General features: G+C 41.2%; 1 pseudogene; it reads left to right on the top strand.

Moving 5' to 3' along the window:
* LOC116073714 overlaps window positions 1-22679 on the top strand; it is a 93084-nt pseudogene that overhangs the window by 19706 nt on the left and 50699 nt on the right.

Raw genomic sequence — 22679 nt, 5'->3', positions numbered from 1 at the left:
AAACATCCTGCCTGACAATCACAAGGATGAGAACCCTGAGATTAACATCCTGCCTGACAATCACAAGGGTCCAGCTTGGCCCTGAGAAAAGAACATTCATGGAAATCCACCCCCTCCCCACCTGTCACCCTGGAGCTCAACCCCAGAAGATTTTGTAACCTTCCATCTCCCTCTTTCCTCTTCCCTTCCCCTCCAAGATTTTTGCTTTAAATATGCTCTGCTCCACTAAGTAAACAGCTCTTGACAAACAATGCTTCCTTGAGTCCTGTTGTCTCTCTCGCCCATTCTTTATTCATAGGTTGTGACCCTCCTCGTTCCCCCGAATAACTTGACCTGCAGGCCAGGTCAATATATGTCTATATATATGTGTGTATATATATAATGTGTTTTAATGAAGCCATATCTCTATCTTTCCCATCCAGTTCTTCCCCTTCCACTACTACTTCACTATTCATCTCTACTCTTTATCCATTATCTCTTCACTAGTTCATATCTTATTTCTTTAAAACCCAATGATTACTTTTGGTTGAAAATCTATTTTATTGGATATTAAAATGGTTACTTCAGTTTGTTTCTTGGGATTGTTTGCTTGGGAAAGTTTTTTCTAGGACTTTACTCTGAGGTAGTGTCTATCTTTGTTGTTGAAGTGTGTTTCTTGTATCCAGCAGAATGATGGATCCTATTTATATATCCATTATGTTAGCCTGTGTCTTTTTTATCAGGGAATTGAGTCAACTGATGTTGAGAGATGTTAATGAACAAGGAATGTTAGTTCCTGTTATTTTGTTGGTGGAAGTGGTACTAGGTATGTGATTCTCTTCTTTTGGGTTTCTTGTGAGATGATTAAATTTCATTTTGTCACAGAATATCTTGCTTTCTTCATCTATGGTGACTGAAAGTTTTGCCGGATACAGTACTCTGGGCTGGCATCTGTGGACTTATAGGGTCTGTAAGTCATCTGTCCATGATACTCTTCAGCTATTAAAAACAAGGACATCATGAACTTGATAGGCAAAATGATTGGAACTAGAAGATATCATCCTGAGTGAGGTAACCCAGACCCAAATGGAAATGCATGATATGTACTTATTAATAAGTAGATATTAGCCAAAAAGTACAGAATACCCATGCTACACCCCAAAGACCCTAAGAAGTTAAATACAAGAAAGGGCCAAGTGAGGATGCTTAAATATCACTTAGAATAAAATAATCATTGGAGGCAGAGAGAGAAAGGGATCTGGGTGGGAGAGGGGAGGAGGAGGGGAAAAGGGGACCAGGAGCAGCTATGGGTGGAGACAGGAAAGAGGTTCAGAGGTCCAGGAGAATGAATGGAAATATGCAAGTGCCAGGGGTATGGGTGGTAGTAACCTCTAGAAAGTCCCAGAGTCCTGCAATGGTGAGGCTTCCAGGACTCAATATGGTGATCTTAGCTGTAATGCCCAACAGAGGGATATGGAACCTGAAGAAACGATGTCCAGTAACCAGACAGGACCACCAGTAGAGGAATGGGGACACCAATCTACCTACAAAACTTACAACCCAATATTGTTCTTGTCTAAAAGAAATGCAGGGCCAAACATGGAGCAGAGACTACAGGAATGGATGACCAGTGACAAGCCCAACTTGGGAACCTTCCCATGGATAGGCACCAATCCCCGACACAATTATTGATGCTATGTTCTGCTTGTAGCCAGGAGACTATCATGGCTGTCCTCTGAGAGGATCTACCAGAAGCTGACTGAGACAGATGCAAAACTTACAGCCAAGCATTGGACTGAGGTTGGGGACCCCTATCGAAGACTTAGGAGAAGGACTAAAGGAGCTAAAGGGGATGGCAACCCCATAGGAATACCAACAGGGTCAACTAACCTAGACCCCTGGGATTTCTCAGAGACTGATCCACCAATCGAAATCATACACAGGATGGTCTGCGACCCCTGGCACATATGTATCAGAGGGCTGCCTTCTCTGGCCTCAGTGGGAGGGTACACCTAATCCTGTAGAGACTTGATGCCTCAGGGAAGGAGTTATAGCTGGGGAGGTGCCTTCTCAGAGGAGGGAGGTATGGGAAAGAACTGTGGGAAGGGGATTGAATCAGGAGAGGGGCAACTTTTGACATGTAAGTCATTAGTTAATTAATTAATTAAAAATAGAACCCAATGAATTTACTTAGTGGTTCTAATGTGTGTGTGTGTGTGTGTGTGTGTGTGTGTGTGTGTGTATTGGGCCACCTATTAGAGCATGAAGATTCTCTCAGGGGTCACATCTCTGACGAAAAGGACTCCAGGCAGCCAACAGTTGCCAATAGCTCCTCACCTAGGGATGGAGTTTCACTGGCCCTTCTTGTGTCATGCTGGGAATTTACACAACTCCCTTGATGTGTCTGAAAATCCCCGTTTCATACAATAATCCACCACCTTCGGCTCTTAGAATCTTTCTTCCAGGATGATGATCTCTTCTCCATGGGAGGAGGGGAATGTGGTTGTAATGGTGAAAGACGAAGAGGTAGGACAGGTGAGCACAGATCAATAGGTAAACAGAAGACTGGAACAGCACAGGAAACCACCCATAGCTGCAGGTACCCAGAGAGGATTGTATACCAGAGAGGCAGGCTGTACATTTATTTATGAGAGGTGGGGAGCAGCTGCTCATTCCTTCAAATGCACCTGGATTTCATGGGATATTCTTCAGGGACTAGGCTGTGAAAGAACCTCAGCGAACATAAAATAATTTGAAATTAAGACATCTACAATGTTTCCTCACCACATGATATTAAATTAAATAAATAATAGGAAAATGGAATTTGAAAACACACACACACACACCCTTCCTGTTGTTTGCATTGCATATGCTATTTGAATGGCTAGCATGCTCTTAATTTGTTTTGAATGCCTCTTTATTTGAGTATTCTTTATACAAGCTCATACATGATATATTTTTTTAATTTTTGGCTTGATTTACTAATCAGCTCAGACCAGGAGGTGTGCATTTAGTGCACAAAGAAGCATTTCTACAAGTTTGGTTTTCCTGGGATTTCAATGGCCTCTCCTCTGGCTAATGTTCTGCTTAATGTTGATCATTAGCTAAAACAACTGGAAGCCAATTGTTCTTCTAACAGGCAGCAGCAGCAGAAGGGAAGAGAAGTCATTTCTAAGAGCTGGGTGGTGTCAGCATGGTTTTCAGCTAAGGGAAAGAAGGAGAAAAGAAAGGATTTAGCCATGATTTAAACAGTGTTCGCATAAGCAAGGCTGAAGTAGAGTATTTCAGGCTCTAATGAAACTCGTCTATTTTGGGCAGAGAGGTGTTTAGGATTTGTCTTTTTCCCAAAGGATGACACAGATCCCACTGCCCTGCTGACAGCTGACTGGCTGGTGGCCCTGAGTGATGTGGAACACTGCAGCTGACATGACTTTCACCCTGTCTGCTCATTGCTACTAATGATTAGGACACTTAGAGTCTGGGGTGAATGTTTCCTCTCGAGTCGACATGTCTGGCTTACTCTTTGATCCTCTAATATCACTCTGTAAATGTAAGGGAATTCAAATTTATAAGGAAAGGGAACTGAATTCTTTCTGTGACCTTTCAAATAATCAAGTGTCCCTAAGTTCTGTGTCAGTCCTTATTCTAAGAAAACTCCTGCTGTCTCCCAGCAGTCATTCATTTGCCACATTCCCCAGGACACACAGCTGTCTTTTCTCCAAATGGAAGGAAATAAGTCGCTCCTGAACAGCTCTATGGGTGCCGTGGGGTTGAGTTGTGCTTGCTTCAAGTCTGCATTCCCCTTCTCTTTTAGATTCCTTAGAAATAAAACAGGAACTTCACTTTAAGATGGAAATAAAATATATTATGAAACTAAAAATAAAGAAAAGGCAATATTTATGCACGTGTGTACACAACATCCATGTCCACAGTCATACCAAAAATTAGACATTCATTCACTCACATCCACATGCATGTACAAACATGCACAGAGTCACACAAAAACTGACACAGGGACACATAGAAACACACAACCCACCCCGCAAATATGTGTAAACACACAAATACACATATGCAAATACACACACTGACATACATATACACAGACTCATAACTGACAGACACACATACCCTACATAGATACATGTTCAAGCATGTGTATACACAGACACACAGATGCATAGTCTGCACACAGAGATAAACACATACATACATTCACATATAGAAGCACATATACAAATATACATGCATAAATATGCACATAAACAGACACACACAGATAGAAGCACAAACACACACACTGACACACAAACACAGACATACACTCATGTGTATACAAACACTTTCCTCCATGTACATAAAGAGACATACACAGAGACACAGACAAACACACATAATTAATACATACATACACAAAGTCCTCACACACATATACACTTAAACACACAGAGACAAGCACACATATATACATATACATACATATACATACACATACATACACATATAAATACACATACATATCCAGACACAGACACGCGTGCACATACACACACACACTCACACACACATCTAGCTCACTTGATCTCCTTAGGTTTTCCATATACACTTCATCCCTTTTGTCTCCGCACCCTCTATTCTTGCAAAGGTTACCATGGTCTGAGTGTCTGGATTGTGTCACTCTTCATATGGCATTTCTGACCATGCTTGGCGCCCTGCACTTTATGTATCATGGCGTTGTCTTAGCAGGACAAAGAAGGGTATTGCAGAAGGCTTGGCTTCCTGGCAGAAGTGAGGTAGGGAGGAACTAACACTGGATCCACATCAGGCTGGATTGGAGCGTGTTGGCTTGTTTGTGTTGCACACTGATCTCTCTACCCGATTCTCAAGGAGGCAACTGCCCACTTGAGGAACACAACTGTGAAAAATGGCTTCCTCTGGGAAATCTGCCTTCCAGGTTGCTGGTACATTCTTCAAACTCCTGCACAATGCTTCTTGTTCTTGAGTATTCTTTAAACTAGGTCGAATGTGCCTAGTGATACCTGTGGTTTGGTTGGATTTTTAACTTTTATTTATTTAATTTTATGTGTATGCATGGTTTTGCCTGCATGCATGCTGTGTACTATCTGAGTGCTTGGTGCCTACAGAGGGCAGAAGAGGGCACCAACCAGATCCTTGATCCTGAAGACACAGATTACTGTGAGTCACCATGTAGGTTCTGGGAATTGAATGTGAGTTCTCTGCAAGGGCAGCCAGAGCTCTTAAACACAGAGACATCTCTCCAGCCCTCAAAGTTGGCATTAAAAATAAAAAAGGTTCCAAGGTGAACTTGTGCACATGTATTTTGCAGTGAATAACATTAAATGATATACCTCCAGAGCTAAGAAACACAGGGTAGGCAGAGGAAGCAGGTTGACAGAGTCCTGAGTTTGGTGATGTTAAGAACTAGACACAGGCCTAATGGGAGATCCTAGGTGACTTGGAGACACATCTCTGTCTCAAAAGCAAATTTTTGTTTAGATAAACTTTGTGTGTGTGTGTGTGTGTATGTGTGTGTGCTCATTTGTGATGTAGAGGTCAAAGGGCAATCTCAGGTGTTGATCTTCACTTTCTGTCTTGTTCGAGACAAGTTCTCTTGTATACTGCTGGACACACCAGGGTAATAGCTCCACAATTTTTCAGGCATTATGTGTCTCCATCTCTAATGCCTATGAGGGAGAAGTGGAATTGCAGACATGCACCATCATATCTAGCTTTACGTGGGTTCTATGAATTTGAACTCTGGTTCTTATGCTTGCCAACCAAGTGATTCACCCAATGGGATTTCTTCCAAGCCTGATAATGGGTTCTTTACTTGCATACTGTGAAGTGTGAGGATCCGTTGATATTTGGGTAGTAATATGAAGCAAAAATCTGAGCATTAACTATAGTACCCAGGAGAGAAGGAAAATAGATACGCTTATGAATAAACACATTCTTGTTTTTGCTTTTAAAACTGAATAAAAGGCATTCCCAGATCATGATTTGATAACCTACAAAAATATCAGTAAAGCATTTAAACACACACAGATGATGAGGAGAAAGACTCCATGTGGACCATGAAGAGAGCTGCTTTTTTTTCCATTCTTTTTAAGAGATCCCTCCAGAGATGCAGTCCTTGTGACTTTGGCAGAAAGGGGATGCAGTGGTTAATATCAGATGGGAGGGCTACTCTTGACTCAATTTGTATCACATAGAATAAGTGGAGGAGCTCGTCATGGCCTCATTTCTTTCTGGACACTTTTCGTCCCTTCCTAGCACAGAAGTAATCATTTTCCTAGCTCAAAGGCAAAAACAAAAACAAAACAAAAAACAAAACCAGCCACAAGCAAGCAGGAATCCCTTCCTTGGTTCCTCAGTCAGTCGCGTCCATTCTCCCTGTCACTGCTCCGTTTTGGAAGACAATCTTCCTTCTCACTGCTCCAACCATGAGTGCCTCATGACATTTTTCAGATAGTGAGTTTTGTGATGTGGAACTATTCTCATCAAATATTACAGTGACCAGTATGACCAGCAAATAAAAGAGGCATTATTAGTAACCAAACATAAAGACAAATAGGGCATCTAGTCATGTCGCATACAACCTGGCAAGAAAGCCAAAGAGGTTTGAGTTTCTGCATACAATGATTCGGTTAACTGCTGGGTCCTTTGGGCTGCCTCAACCCCTTTTAATCTGAGACATCTCATCGCTGTGGATGTGATTGCTCATATTGATTACCAACTTGTCAGGATCTAGAATCCTGGAATCCACCGAGGAGAAAATGGAGCTGGGCAAGACTGTGAGGGAGGTTTTTCAATGATGTTAAGTGAGGTGGCAAGGTTCCCCCTGATTATTGAGTGGCATCTTCCCATAGGCTGGGGTCTCAGACTGAAGACAAAGAAGAAAGCCAGCTGACTACCAACACTCATCTCTCTCATTCCCAACAGCAGACACAAGGTGCTCTTCTCCTCTGAGGCTCCCCTGCCATGATGGGCTGATTCCCTGCTGTGATGGGCTGTCCCTTTGATCCCCTGCAGTGATAGACTGGACTGTACCTTTGAGCTGTGAGCAAGAACAGACAGACACCTTCCTCTTTAAGTTGCATTTGTCAACCATTTTATTACAGCATCAAAACATTCAGCCAGTGCCGGTGGACTTCCTTCCAACCTCCCTGTTTCTTTTTTTTTTTTTTTTTTTTTTTTTTTTTTTTTTTGCTTCGTAGTCTGTTGTTATTTGGTGCTAGCAACCGTGTGCTAACACACACCTGTAATCCTAGCATTATGGTAGCTGAGACAGGAGGGTTGGAATAACTGCATAGTAAGATTCCATCTCAAACAAATAATTGAATAAATAAAACAACAACAATAATGTCAAAACCTTAGCACACATATCCACACAAAACTATACATTTCTCATTCTCATTAGTATCTGGTGTGGCCTAGACGGTCATTCGAAGATCTTCTGAATATTGTCTCAAGCTTATTCTGCCATTACCTAGCCATGGAATTGGGAGTTCAAAGAGAACATGGCAAAGGAACACTCTCCTTGCTTCCCTGGCTTATCGAATAATTCTATTTACACATAGTTGTTAAGAAATTTCCACTTGGCTTCACCAAAATTCAAAGTAATTAAAAATTCACTAATTTTATACAAAGCCAAAGAAACTGGCTTGGTGAACATCTGGTTACTATATTGGACACCATTTTTCTTGCCCCCTTCCTACTCAACCCGTATTGAGCCCTCTCCTTCATCCCGCTCATTGCTGCTCTTTCATAGGTAGAAAGCCCACACCTCTTTCAATATTGCTAGCTTTTATTTAAGACCCCAAATTCCTACCATGGCTCTGCGGTCACGAGCTTTCCTCTTTGCTGGTTATAACGCTTGCCTTTTAGTGTTAAATCCTGGGACCACAAAGTAAGTCCCAAATTCCCCCACCTGAAGGAAAAATTCTTCTTGCATTGTAAACACTTATTTATATTCTATTATATTTCATGCAGTTGTTCCTTAAGTGGATCCAAGCCATGTCAAGGTTCCTGGAAGTTCTTACATGTGTCTTTAAATACTCTACATTGTTCCCATGTCTTTAAATAATCTGCTGTATCTGCTTCATCCCCATTCTAAGGCATAGTTCCATTCTGTCTAGGAAGACACATGAATGCACATGCGCACAAACACACACACACACCCACACTGCTCAGCACAACCAAGCTGTAAAACCAGGTGATCTAATGTCCTCTTCTGTTTCTGCAGGTGATGCTCTCAATGTACACAGATCCTCACTCCACTATACACATAAATAAAGAGCAAATAAAATTTTAAGAAAAGAATCAGCTGTCCATATTTCAGTGCTGAATAATCACTATTAACTATAGAAAAGATTCAAATGAAAACAGTAAGGCAAAACCAGGCTCAGTAGAGTTAGTATTCTTGTCTCTTTAGACATATGAGGAAATGCAATCTTCATTTTACTCTATCATACATCTCTGATTGGATATTTTGTTTATCAGAGGACTTTATTGCAAAGATCACATTTTTAATGAAAGAAGCCCTTCTATTGTGAAGAAAAAAATGAAACTACTTTGAAACAAATTAATTTTTTTTAAGTTTGAAAAGGAATCTGGAATGTGTTGATGACAGGCTTATGGGCCAAGGCTGCATTGGCTCACTGGTTCATGGATAATACCCATCCCCCAGACTAAGCTGCAGAGTTGAAGTCCTATCTCATTATAAAAAGGGACTTGCTTCCTCTAAAGATCTGCTCCACTGCAGTTAATAGTCAGGGCAAGAGCTACTTGTCAGAGGAATGTCAATAATAACAGCGACTTCTCCAAAGTAGTAACGTTCAATATAAATGATCCCGTTGCATTCCCTTTATGAGAGTGACCACCATCTTGAAAGTATTTTAGCTTAACTCTGTGACTCATTTACTTAAATCATACTTGGATTGGACATTGCAGACTTCTTTTCCTCGTGTCTCTGAAAATTTCGACATGCTGGAGAATATTGATGTATCTCCTTATAGAGACAAGGGAAGCTAAGCTTCAAGAAGGATTAATATGTTAGATTAGATTAATATGTTAATGCAGTAAGTAGCAGATCAGGGAGTTCACCTTGAATATGCTGAAAGAATATTCAGATAGAGAAAACCTAGGCAATGACAAAGACAGAAGTCTGAGTGGACTGGAGAGCTGGAGACAGGCTGTAGAATGCTGTAGTAGAGCATCATGTTGCATGGGAGGGAGGAAGAGCTATGTTTAATATCAGACTTTTCTGAGAGGTGTTCCTATGCTTCTAAAATTTTCCCATAAGCCAAATTAGCTGTGTCTGTGCCTAGACCATGATTTGATGTAACCCGAATCTGCATCTTCTCTCAGTCTAGTCTGTTTGCAAAATGGCTGCACCCAGACCCCAGGAGAGAACAAGACAGACAATACTCTTAATATCACCTTCTATTCCTCTTTATAGACAGTCAATGCATGAATCTGGTAAATTGCATTTCTATGGACGTTTTAGATCCATGTGCCTTTTAACTCTTTAATTGCTAACACTATGACCTATGATCTACTTCTCTTAACTGGATTTAGTAAATATGATAGTTTTTTGAAGAAATAGTTAAATAAATCCAGTTATTTCTATTTGTTCAAAAAACTATCATATTTATCTGTTTATTTATTTATTTGTGTGTGTGTGTGTGTGTGTGTGTGTGCAAACTCAGAACATCTGGCTTGATGCCAAGTGCCTTACCATACCGAACCCTATACTTTTTATTTCTTATTCATGTTACAATGTGCTAGGTAATTTTAGCTTCCAGGTGATCTTGAGAAGTATCTTCCAGGGAATGTCTCACTTTCTCTATCTCTTCTTATTGTGAGCAAGTTCTGGGGGTTGGTTCTAATCACCATGATTTCAGAATCACAACCCAAAAGAAAAGGTACAATTTCTTTTATTCTTTTTTTTTTTTTTTAATTAGCCGAGAAGGTATTAGGTCTCACTGTGGTATTTTCAATGAATATTTTGAAACATTCCTCTTTCTATCTGCTCCAACTCTGACATCCCTGGTTACCCCCTCAGAACTCCAGTCTCCTTTCCACACTCATATAATTATTTAGAGCTTTATTGGCAGTACAAACATAACTGTTATCACAGATACCAAGTAGACTTGATGCATGTCTGTATACAGAAATGGTCACCATTTATAACCAGGCAGAGAACATTATGGATGAATAAACATTCCTTTCACAATAAGAACAAATATACATTTTAATTTGAGAATGTATTCTGTTATTAAATATTAAAGCTTTGTTTATGAATATGTAATATTTAGAACTTACTCAAAGACTTTAGACAAAGTAACAAAGCTTTGTTGCAGTTCACGAGTCATGACTGAGTACATAGAGGTCTAAATTAAGTTTCTGCACTTGAAGTCTTCATACCAAATACACTTAAAGACAAATCCACTGGGCCAATTAATTCCTATTAAAAAATATGAGGAAACCAGGAATTGCAACTCATGCCTGTACCCCCATCCCAGCATTTGGGTAGGTAAGATATGAGGATTGTCATATATATTATATAGAAAGACAATCTCAATAAATTAATAAGATATTGATTGGAGGGCTAGCAAGATGACTCAGTGGGTAAGGGTACCTACCACAAAACCTATGATCAGTTCACAGACCAAAAATGGTGGATGGATTGAATAGACTCCTGAAAGTTGTCCTCTGATCTTCACACATGTGCAAAGGAACACACACACACACACACACACACATTCACATACATATACACAATTAAATTAATAGTTATAATAGTGATGTTAAAGAATGAAGAACTTAACATTAGCTTTTACATGTTGACATTAAAAATGTGGCTAGTTAGGACTCACTTCTCCTGGACAGGAAGACATGGTTTACTGTATATGAATTATCAGAACATGAGATATGCATGTGTGGCCTAATAGAATAGAACAGAGCACTCAGGCACAGATAGTCATATGTAGGTATGTAATACATGATAAGAGTAATACCACACAGAACAGACTAATAACTTTTCTAGATTATATGTAAACACTGGCTGTTGATATTGCCCACATGTCTCTCTTGAGTCTGTGCTACCCATCACAATGAATTCCAGGCAAAGAGTTAATTATTGTGGGAACTACAGGAGACTACCATTGTGACCTCAAGAGAGTGGAGGTTTTCTTAACTGGATACATACATGCACACAAATGTATCCACTCTGAAGGAGGAAGAAACCCTGGGTGTGTGTGAGGTGTCACAGTTCAAAGCAGGGCAGGATCTTTTGACACACCCAACTTAATAGTGCTTAGTAACTCTTGTGTGAAAAGAATTTCTAGAATACAAAATAGCAACTGACTTACTCAAACATGGGCAAAGAGATAACACAAGCGATGTGCACTTGGAGCAACTGATTCTAGGAAGTAGATGCTCCCATTATTTCAACTTGCGGGTTCCTAATTTGAGTTAACATGAAAACACTTATCAGAAATGGCTGCTGCACACATGTGGGATCATCAGAGTGATCTATTGTGTTTATTTTGCCCCATACTCAGAGGGTGTAAAGTTGAAGAGAGTAAACGGGAACAAATAGGCACAGGGCAATGAACACCCCTGTGTGCCTCATCCCAGCTCTGAGAGGGAGTTGCTTCTGAAACATGAAGAGAAATCAACAGAAGACTCCACATTCTCCTCATAAAGAGGTTGGAAAGAGAGAGGGGAGTGGCCAAGGAACCATGAGAACCATTCTGAGCAGGCTTCCCAGCAGTCATTGCTTATCTTCGGGGAACAGGTACAAGTGTGTGTTGTTGGACCACAAGGCTGTGAATGGAGAATTAAAAGAAAACATCCATGGAAAAGGAGAGGTGCCTTGTGTTTGACATTGATAGACCCATGAAAATACAAGAGCTGTCCTGGAGTTGCACTTCAAAATATGAGACAGTTGGCTAGCAAAGGACTGTCATGATTAAACTCAATAGGGGTGAGTTTCCTAGGGAGTGGACTTTGTACACTAGAAACTCAGACACTTGTAAAATAAAACATCACATGTCTCCCTCTCTGTTTTTCCTTGTGTCTCCTTATTTATATTTTCTCTTCTGAGGATCTTATCTGTTACACAACAGTGTGAATAAGTCCCTGTCAATGAATCTGAAGCAGGTTTGAGTCAGAATCAGATAATGAGATGTGCATGTAAGGAAAGAAGTATTTTATAAGATGATGAAAGGGCTTGTTTAGAAAATATGATTTGTGTGGGTGCATATACATGTGTGTACAGGTGTTTGTGTATGTTTGTGTGTGCATGTGTGTATGTGTGCAAGTACATTCAGATGGCGGAAATGAATGTTTCCTCAATCACTCTACACCTTAGTTTTTGAGACGGGTTCTCTCATTGATTCCAGTAGGCTATCTGGCCAACCAGCTTTAGAGATCAGCCTGTGTCAGCTGTCCTAGTATAGGAATTACAGAAGGTGATGATCTGGTCAAGGGTTGGAGTAAATAGAAACTAGCTTGGATAGCAAGGTCAGTGGAGATGCCAATGGAGCTAGACAGTAATTTTATGTTCTCTGTTGGAGTTATGAATTGGCCACAAGGTAGTCTATTCTTTACCTGATGAAATATTAGAAGACAATGGCAAATCCATTTCTTTTCATTTAATGATATTATGCTTAGTTATCGAGCATTAAAATATAGCATGTAGAAATTGGCTCAGTAACACAAATGCAATCAAGCTAATCACTGGGATAGGTCTGGCTTATGAAGGCAAAGACTCCACCTTGGTGGGATGTGAGTGGCAGCTCTCCTTAGTCTGAAGTGCACGGAACAGGTCTGGTGGAGGTAAAGATGATAGCTTCATGAGTGTGAGATTTATACCATCCAATGGGAATCATATTTACTAGCCTCCATATGTAATCTAATTCCCAGAAGCTGCCATTTTGGACGTGATAGCATTTTAAAACAAACTCTCTTGCATTCGTGTGTGTGTGAGTGTGAACTGAAGAGTCTGTAGCTTATCCTCAATAAAGATTAGTAACGAACAAATGTTTCTGTGTGCTTGGGCCCTGTAGAAGCTCTTGTCTATTCCTTTGCCCTTCATTTCCGGTGTGTTCTCTTACAAAAAATGAGCCTGAAGTGAGGTCAGGGATAGTAATCCTTCTGGAGAGAACTAACTAAGGAATAGGAAGAGAGATGCTAGCAAGAATGGCCTCCATTCCTTGGGATATGAGACCAGGTATCATTTTGGAATCACAAGATGAGACCACTTTTGCTTCCCATACTACCATCATGTCTTAGCATATAAAGGAAGAGAGTAAATCCTGACTTCATTTTCAGTGTTTTGGACCAAATTCCCATGGACATCTCCAGCAACTCAATGAAATAAAAAGCTTTGCCGGAAATCTCCCACTCATCACTCCGGAGGACAGATACACAAGTCATAAGCATCAGGAGAATCCCACCCTCTTTCCCACCTCATAATTGTATTTATAGCTCAAGAATGTGGCCTGGTTATTGTTTTATATTGTGGATGTTAAGATTAGCATTCCTTCTCGGAGGAAGATTAATTAGACGCCTTGAGGGAAAAATGTATTGGATCTATTCCCCAGAGGCCAGAAGTCAGTTTTTCAGAGATACATAGGTATTCTAAAGCTCTAATTGTTAGCGATGATACAATTTTATAAGTGGTTGTATTCCTTTCCTCCTCCCACCTGGAATTACAGATGATTGGGCAAGACCCCTCCCCTTAGTCATGAAGGGCGTTGCCAAAGAATGGCCACTGTCTCCGACCACTGGCAAGTTCATCTCCCTTTTGGTAAAGAACACTTCATCCTTCATCTTTGCTGGATTGGCTGAGGGCTAATAGGCTTTCGTCACCATTTTTAGAAATATCCCTTCACCCCTTTGCTGGGTCTCTCTTCAATTGCAGCTATATTTCATCTTCTTAGAGGTCTCCTAAATGTAGCTTCAAGTAGCTTTCTATGGTCGAGTGTTGCTTGAGCCATTATCATCCATTTTTCAATAAAGCTGTGGGTGAAAGTGCCATTGATTCCTTTTTTTTTTTCACCAGGAAGGAGTATTAGCTTTTTATCCTCATCGTATTATCTCCGTGCTTGACTGATAAAACTGTCACACGAAAGGAAAGGTCAGGAATTATCGAGTGGGTGTTCATTTAATTCATTCCTTACCCCCGCCTCCCAACAAATGTACTGAGGATGTTAGAGAAAATTTGTGTTTATGTGATGAGAATAGACAGGAGATAAATGGGCAGAGTCCTCTTGTGGATTAATGACTTCCGTGCATAGCCGGGAGACACCTGAGAGTTCTTGAGCATCTTCATTTATAATGTGCTGTTTCACTGTATTTCATTTCCTCCCTTTGATAGAAAGAGCTCTCGTATGGCAGCTAGAATAGCATGAGGTTGGTTTCAGGGGTTAAAATTCCCAGCTATGGGAGGGCAAGGGGGACTAGAGAGAGACAGGTGGCTCCTGTGGCAGAAGAAAGATGTTGCTGCTCTTAATATTCAGTGTACTCAGTGAGGCCATAATTACTGTGAATTACTTCTAATTATATTTTCTTTTCCATGCAATGTTAATTAATGCAATGTTGAAGAAGATCACAACAGAAAAGGTATGTTAGACCCTCAGTAGGAAAGCAAACCCTCAGCAGAGGCAACAAAGATAATTAGCCGCACCCAAGACCCGGGACTTTCCCTAATGCTTTCTGTGACTTGTATCCTCCCGTCCATCCTTCAGACTCATGAGCTGAATAATGTGGTACCTTCACTAATGTGGCTGTCATTCCCTAGTCCAAGACACAGCCTTACCTTACACCAGGAAAGAGCACTTCCTTAGTTACCAAACATCTAGATTATGAGGCTCCAACCTACCACCTCACAGGGATACATCATACAAAAGTGACTTCTCCGCAGTTCACTGTATACATAAGGATAGGAGGCAGAACAGTTGTTACTCTAAGGAGTGTCATAGTGTCTCAGGTTAAAAACTTTGAACCTTTATCTTTACCTCTGCCTTACTATGCACCATTGATATTCACTTTGGTCAGTAAGATATTACAACTTACATGCAATTAATGCCTCTTTGAATCTGTCACTAACTGGCTTTTGTTGTTGTTGTTATTGTTGTTGTTGTTGGTGGTGTGTGTGTGTGTGTGTGTGTGTGTCTGTCTGTCTGTCTGTCTGTGTATATATGTAATGTGTTTTCATGTGTGCTTTCCCTTAGACCAGACCATTACCACCTCTGATCTGAACTATGTAAATGACTTTCTTACTGACTTTTCTTCTGTCAGTCTTGTGCTCTCCTTCTATGAGTTGCTTATTTCATCAACACTACATACTTTTCTTCCAGTTGCATTACATAGTCCAAGCTGTTAGGTACCCTCTCAGTGGAAATATAAGGATTACAGTTAGAGTATCAGTGACTTTTTATCATATGCAAAACTTTTCACAATCTATTGCCTACAATGCTAGCATTTCATTTTTTTCCATTTAATTAGCCTCATTGGGCTTGCTGATTTTGCCACATGTGCCTCCTCCCCCTCTTCTTCTTCTTCTTCTTCTTCTTCTTCTTCTTCTTCTTCTTCTTCTTCTTCTTTTCTCCTTCTTCTTCTTCTTCTTCTTCTTCTTCTTCTCCTCCTCCTCCTCCTCCTCCTCCTTCTCCTCCTCCTCTTTCTCCTCCTCCTCCTCCTTATTCTTTGTCTTTTTCCCCCTTCTCCTCCTCCTCTTCCTCCCCCTCTTCTTTCTCTTCTTCCTTTTTTTAAAGATAGATTTCTCTATTAAGTAACTTAGAATCTGTTATGCAAACCAAACTGGTCTCAGACTCACTGAGATCCTACCTCTGGGATCCCATGTACTGGGATTAAAGGTATATACCACCATGCCTAGCCTCCATTCTCTTTTTTCATCTTTGCTTATCTCCATAACTTAACAAATTGCTATTATGATTATTATGCTATAGTGGGTGTGTTTTATTTATGATCTAAATAAAGCACATCCTCTAGATGAGAGAGACACTCTGTATCAACTTTGTATTCTATGTATGGGACAATGTGGAGTGTTAACTATGCATAGGTGTATCACAAAGTAATGAGCACCCGATAAGAGGAGTTCTATAGGTCTTTTAGCTCACAGTCCATAGTAGACATTCAGTGATGCCAATTTTCCTCATTTTTAATTTCTTAATGTCAGTAACCTAGACTCCTACTCCTACTCTGACTCCCTCTCCCTCCCCTCCTCTGTTTCTATGCTTCTGTGCAATTGGAAAATTACCTTGGAATATATGTGCTACCACAAAACTTAAAAACAATTTCCACAACAAACCACAGCCCAACTGGTCCATAGAAGACAGCAAAAATCAAAAGAATGATCCTAACGGTCATACCTCTGTGTGTCTCCATCTGCATCATCTACCTTGCACTTTGATGAGCCTCTAGGATCTCATGGGAAGAACCTTCAAGTGCTTCCTGTTTCTAGGATGGTCTCCCCACCTCTTTCTAGCCAGCTTCTCCCAGCTAGAACTGCCTGTAAGGGCTCCTTCCTGTAGGACAAATCCTGGTTACAGAAGTGTCATTACCTCTTTATCTCTGTTTTTCCTCTCCTCCAAACCATGCTGACTCAAGCTTTCTGCCCATGTACCTTAGAGATTTCTCAAGTGAAGCCTCAAGGGTCGCTTATCCCTGTTCTTCAGTGCACTGTACAATGTGGATATTCAATAATATTTGTAAGAGTTAATATCATGGATATGCCACTGGAGGAGGGCTTTCTCAATTTTTTTCCTCCACATTTTGTGTATATGTGTTCTATGAGTGTGTGTAAATGTGTACACACATGAGTGCATGTATACAGGAGTGTACATGTGTGCACATGCGTGTGGAGACCCTCTGCTACTTCTGGGAACTCATCCTTAATTAACTTTCCACTCTGTTCACTGAGGCCGGATGCCAGTCAAACTTGGAGATCACCACACAGTTAGGCTTGCCTTGCTCTGGGGATTTCCTGATCTTGCGTCCAGGGCTGGGATTATAGGTGGGCTGCTAAGCATACCTGATATTCATTCACTTGAGATTCTGGGGGATCTGAACTCCTGACCTCATGCTTGTGTGCAAGTGCCTACTTGATGAACTATCACGACATCTCTTCTCCAAACTAAATAGGTGTTCTTTGTAGACCATGTCTCCTGAGCCACCCAGAGTATTGCGGAAAACACGGTCTTCTGTGTTCTGAACAGCCCTTGTCTATTGTTCAGGAGGGTGTGGAGGTAGATGCAGTGACCATCATTGACATTTGGCCTCACCTTGGCCATCGAAAGATAAGTGAGGCATGAAAGGCTCAGTACAGAAGGAGTCAGAGATACAAGCCCTAAGCACAGATCTCCCTGTCTACCTGCAAGCAATTCTATCAGATATCTCTCGGTTCCTCCTGTCCTCGCATTAAAATCTGCAAAGATTACAGGCAGTTAACCAGCCCTCGGCTGACACTCGACTTTCACCTTTTGAAAAAGATGCCCAAGTTCTAATTATCTATTGCCCGAGTGGGAGTCAGAGCTGACCTGTCTGCTGGGAGCAGCCGGTCCACTAATCTCTTAGACGCCCCCAACACCAGGCTTTCTTCTTGTTTTCAGAGGGCTGTGACACTTAAGAAAACTTCTCTGCTTTAAAAGGTTTACAACACGTCAAGATGGCAGGCTAAAAATAACCGAGATGCCCCTGCTGTCCCAGTTATTAAATGATGGCCTGGCAGTTAAAACCTGCAGGCAGTGCCTTAGGCAGACTGAGCCCAGCACCCCATCATTATCCCGCCTGGAAACCCTTGGCTCGGCTGAATCTGCAGCCATTAGCTGGAATGGAAAGGTTTTGACCTGTCATTTAAACAAGAAAAGTCAAGCAAACCAAGTTCTTCATTACAGGGACTTTCTTTTTAAACGGTTAGGAGAAATCATTCATGGCTTCTTTCATTTATAGAGGAGTGCTGGGGGAGCATCTTGCAGCTTCCCTGCCTATGGTGTCCTCCCCCTACATTGGCAGCAATCTGTTGGAGGATTCTTCTACATTTGAGCAGCATAGCAGCTCTCTGTGTCATAGCTCTGGCTGCTGTGGGAGGGGTCACTGAAGTAGGACTAGAGGAGTTGTCCGGAGGAGGTCAGTTCTGGCCCTGCCCAGCTGTGTAAGCTTGAGCCCTTTATTCCTCTGTCTCTGTCTCTGTCTCTGTCTCTGTCTCTGTCTCTGTCTCTCTCTCTCTCTCTCTCTCTCTCTCTCTCTGTGCATGTGGTATATATGATATGATATGTGTAGAGTATGTGGGTATGGTATGTGTGTAGTGTGTGGTGTGTGTATGTGTGCTTTATGTAGTGTGTGTGGGTGTGTACAATATGTGTGTAGTGGTGTGTGTATAGTGTGTGTGTATGGTATATGTGTAGTGTGTGGTGTGTATATGTGTTGTAGTGTGTTTGTAGTGTAGTGTAGTGTGTGTGTGAGGTGTTTGTATAGTGTTGTGTGGGGGGGTGTGATGTGTGTGTGGTATGTGCACACTGTATGTTGTGTATGAGTGTGGTATGTGCATGTCATGTATGTGGGGGCTATTTATATGCATGGTATGTGTGTGTGTGTGTGTGTGTTTGTGGTGCATATTTGTGTTCCTATGACAGGTTTATACTGTGTATTTTGATATTTTCTCTTTTTCCAACTCCTTCCATATTGCCCCGTACCCCTACCTAACATTATTCTCATCCTTTCTCTCTCTGCTTCTCTCAGTCTCTCTCTCTCTCTCTCTCTCTCTCTCTCTTCCTCCAAAAAACAAAAAAGGAAATCAAAAGTCCACAAAATACCACTGAGTTTGGAGTTTGTCTTGACTTGACCAATTGTTCTTGGGCACAGGGCCTGTCTGGAGTGTGGTTGATGTACTGTTATATAGCCTTGGAGAAAACTGATTCTCTCTTTACTTGTGGCTACTAATTGCAAAGTTAGGGCTGGGGCCTTGTATCCATGTCTCCCTCTCAGTACTGGGACCCCACCCAGCTTGAAAGTGTGCAGGTCCTGTGATTGTTACTAGAGTCTCTGAGAGTTCATAGTGTACACCACTGCTAAAACACACTCTTTGTTTGGAGTCATCTATCATCCTTCTTATCGTCTTCCTGCCTCCTCTTCTGCATAGATCCAGAGCCTTGAGGAGAGGATTTTGATGAACACACCCCATTAAGTGATATATCACTTTACTTATAGATTAGTGCCTTGTTCAACCCACATCAGAGAAGCTTTTTCTTGCAATAGATGTGGCAAATTAACACAGAGATTGACAACTGGAGTTGTGTGCAGAGAGAAACAGACTCTTAGTGTCCAGGAACTCAACAAGCTGGCTAGACTGCCTGACCACCGAGCTCCAGGGATCCACCTACCTCTTTTTTCTTCACCCTGAGATTTCAAGTGCATCACCATGCCTGGCTTTTTTGAAATTCAGGTTTGGGATATAGAACTCCAGTTCTCTTGTTGGCATACACGTGTTCATTGACTAAGTGCTTACTGACAGAGCCATCTCATAGGATCCTGCTTAGTAGAGAAGTAAAGATAATAGTCTGTATGTCATGACTGGGTTGTGCAAAATGTCAATCAGATAACATATATGCAGATGTAAAGAGGTGCCTGGGAGACAGAAAATGATATGTTTCTCTTATTATTACAGTACTATTTCTTACAATTGTACTCACTTTGCTATCTGTTTGCATACATTCAATTCTATGAATAACCTAGGATATCAGACCCATCTTCATCTCTAAATACAGTGGAGACAGCCATGGGTCATAGGAAGGGCTAATATCCACACCTTTGTTTTAGAAGGAAGAAAACAGAGGCCACCTATCAGGAAGATTCTTTTCCAAAGTTAAGATTCTGGATTCTTGGTCACATCCCACTTTCCTTGGTGTGGGAGCAGTACTTGAATACAGACCACATACCAATGAGATAAGATTTGTGGTTGGTGAATTTGGTCAGTGATAAAATTTGATAAAGAAAAATGAGAGAGAGAGAGACACACAGAGAGAGACAGAGAGAGAGAGAGACAGAGAGAGAGAGACAGAGACAGAGACAGAGACAGATTGACTATTATACCTAAGTATATTAGATATAATCTAAGTGTGTGGAGCCAAACTTTCCAGAGATTCTGGGAGAAGCTAATAAAAACCCTTCCTCTTTAACATGCATATAAGGAAGTAGAAGGCATCCTGACAGCTGACACCTTAACTTAACCTCTGACCTCCACACTCTCCTGTAGATACATGTGCACCTGTAAACAGATGAACACACACACATATTAATAAAGTTTATAGAACTGTGGGAGATCCAGACATGTATCTGAATAAACACCTTGTATGGGCGGAGTGGCTTCTTGTCAGGATTCCCCGGTAACCAATCCTACCTCAGCAGAGCAGCCTTGCTTGGAGACTCTGAACTCCTGAGTTTCAGGGGAAGCGATGGTTGCCAGAGTTGCCACTACCGCATCCAGTTTCCATTGGACTCCATGTTAATGCTCACTTTTGAGAAGCAGTTTTAGATTTCTGCTTTTGGCCAAGAAGGAATAACAGAGACTGGTTTTACTATCTTGTGCAAAACAACCAACAGAATGACCAAAGATGTACTTTCAAGTTTCTTGACATTAAGCAAGGAGAGACAGTGATTCCTAAGGGACAAAACAAGAATTCTCAGCAAGCTAAAATCTATAAGGGACTGTCCCCCAATATGGAAAAGGCACTCTCAGAAGCTTCACAGCTATCATTGTACTTAATAGTGCAATACACAAAATTTCCCCCAAGGCCAGGTCCAAGCAAGGGTACCTGCTCTCAAAAGTCTCATTCAATATTACACAACAGTTACTAGCCAGCGTGATGTACTCTCATTTAAGGTGTCGTAATGGGAAAAGAAGAAATGAAACTCCTCTAAATATATTCTTATTCTCATTGTATGTAGTGTGTGTGTGCAGGTATGTGTGCTTGCATGCTGTGTGAAATTTTCCTGGGGAGACAGGACACAAACACACATCCATTTACTCAGGGATAGTGAACCCATATATAATGATTTTTACCACAGTCCAACTTGGTGAACTGATGAAATCTTTAGGGAGTAACTTACAGGGCTGAAGGTGAGCTGTTACTTAGAAGGGGAAGAACAATGCTGATGTATCACCAAAAGCCCCATCCCAAGACAAGTCATGAGAGCTTCAAGCCTAGAGCTCCCTGAACCATTTGCAGGCAGCTTAAAGGGTTCTAGACTCTCTCTGGACAAGTTTGTTGGTCAGAGGCTCTGCTCCACGCCAAGCAGTTGTTTAAAGTTTCTGTAACCTTAGGGGCGGGTGAGGTCCTTCCTCATGATGTAAATTTCAGATCTCCTAGACAGGCCATTTGTTTGTTCTTCAAGTCTCATGAGCCTCCCCACACGAAGCCCTCCTGGAGGGAAGGTTTTCATTCAGAGACAAGGACTCTACAATAGTGTGTATGTGAGCATCTGCAAAGACAGCTTTGTGTTGGTGTAGAAGCTGGAAGACATCTTTTAGGAGTCAGTTTTTTTCTCCTTCCACCCTGAGTTCCAGAAATCAAACTTAAGTCATCAGCTCATGAATTCAAGTACTTGGACCCACTGTGCCATCTCACCTGCCCTAAAAACTGTCTTTATGTGCATATGACATGATGCCTACATAGAGAATACACAATACACAACAGAATGCACAAAAGAGCTATAATGAAACTAGTAAATGCAGTAATATTGCAAGCTAAGGCCAATGTAAAATGATATGTATGTATACTAGAAATTCACAGTATAAAATTAAAATTAAAATTACTATAGTATCATTTGCAATGATATCACAAGTACCACTCACTTACTTAAACATAAATGCTACAAAAAATATGAATGGATTAGATACTGAAACCTAGCAAACATGACTCCCCTGTAATAAATCATAAGAGATATAAAAACTGACCTGTTTGGTTGTTTCCTTCAATTGTGCTTATTATCTGAGCACCTGACACATGACCAGGCTGTTGCTGATGTTAGAAAAACCTCATGTTGACAGTCACTCCCTGGAGGACCTGGAATAGCAAATTCAGAATCTTTGGTGCCAAGTATCCATTGTACCTCTTCGTCTCTCTAGGTATTTTGTGGTGAGCTTCTCTAAGACATAGCTATGAGGACCCTCAGAACACAGAACAATGGGAATCATTTGCATGGGCATACATACCAGAGTCAGGACTTCCAAAGTCCAGATTTTCCTCTTCCTTGTAATTGCTACTTACAGGAGATTTCCTCCCCCCTTTGTACTTTACTTTTTGCCAATTTGACAACTTCTAAGTTCCCACCATGCGATCTGATCTATTCTAGTTTGGGATTTGTTGCGTACATTACCTCATTTAATGCATGCCCTGTGACATCCCATTAGTACATCTTTTCATATTTTTATTAGTTTAGTTTACTGTTTATGTATATGAATATTTTGCTGCATGTATGTCTGTGTAGCATGTGAGCACACTGCTAACAGAGGTCAGAAAAGGGTCTTAGATCCCCTGGAACTGGAGGTACAGATGGTTGTGAGCCACCATCTAGGTTCCTGGGAATTGAACCTTGGTCTTCTGGAAGAGCAACTAGTGCTCTGTCTTAACTGCTGATCCATCTCTCCA

This window comes from Mastomys coucha, unplaced genomic scaffold (assembly GCF_008632895.1).
Source record: "Mastomys coucha isolate ucsf_1 unplaced genomic scaffold, UCSF_Mcou_1 pScaffold23, whole genome shotgun sequence".
In the NCBI taxonomy this organism is placed as follows: Eukaryota; Metazoa; Chordata; class Mammalia; order Rodentia; family Muridae; genus Mastomys; species Mastomys coucha.
The sequence above is the reverse complement of the archived record's forward strand: the minus strand, read 5'-3'. Positions and strand labels throughout refer to the sequence as shown.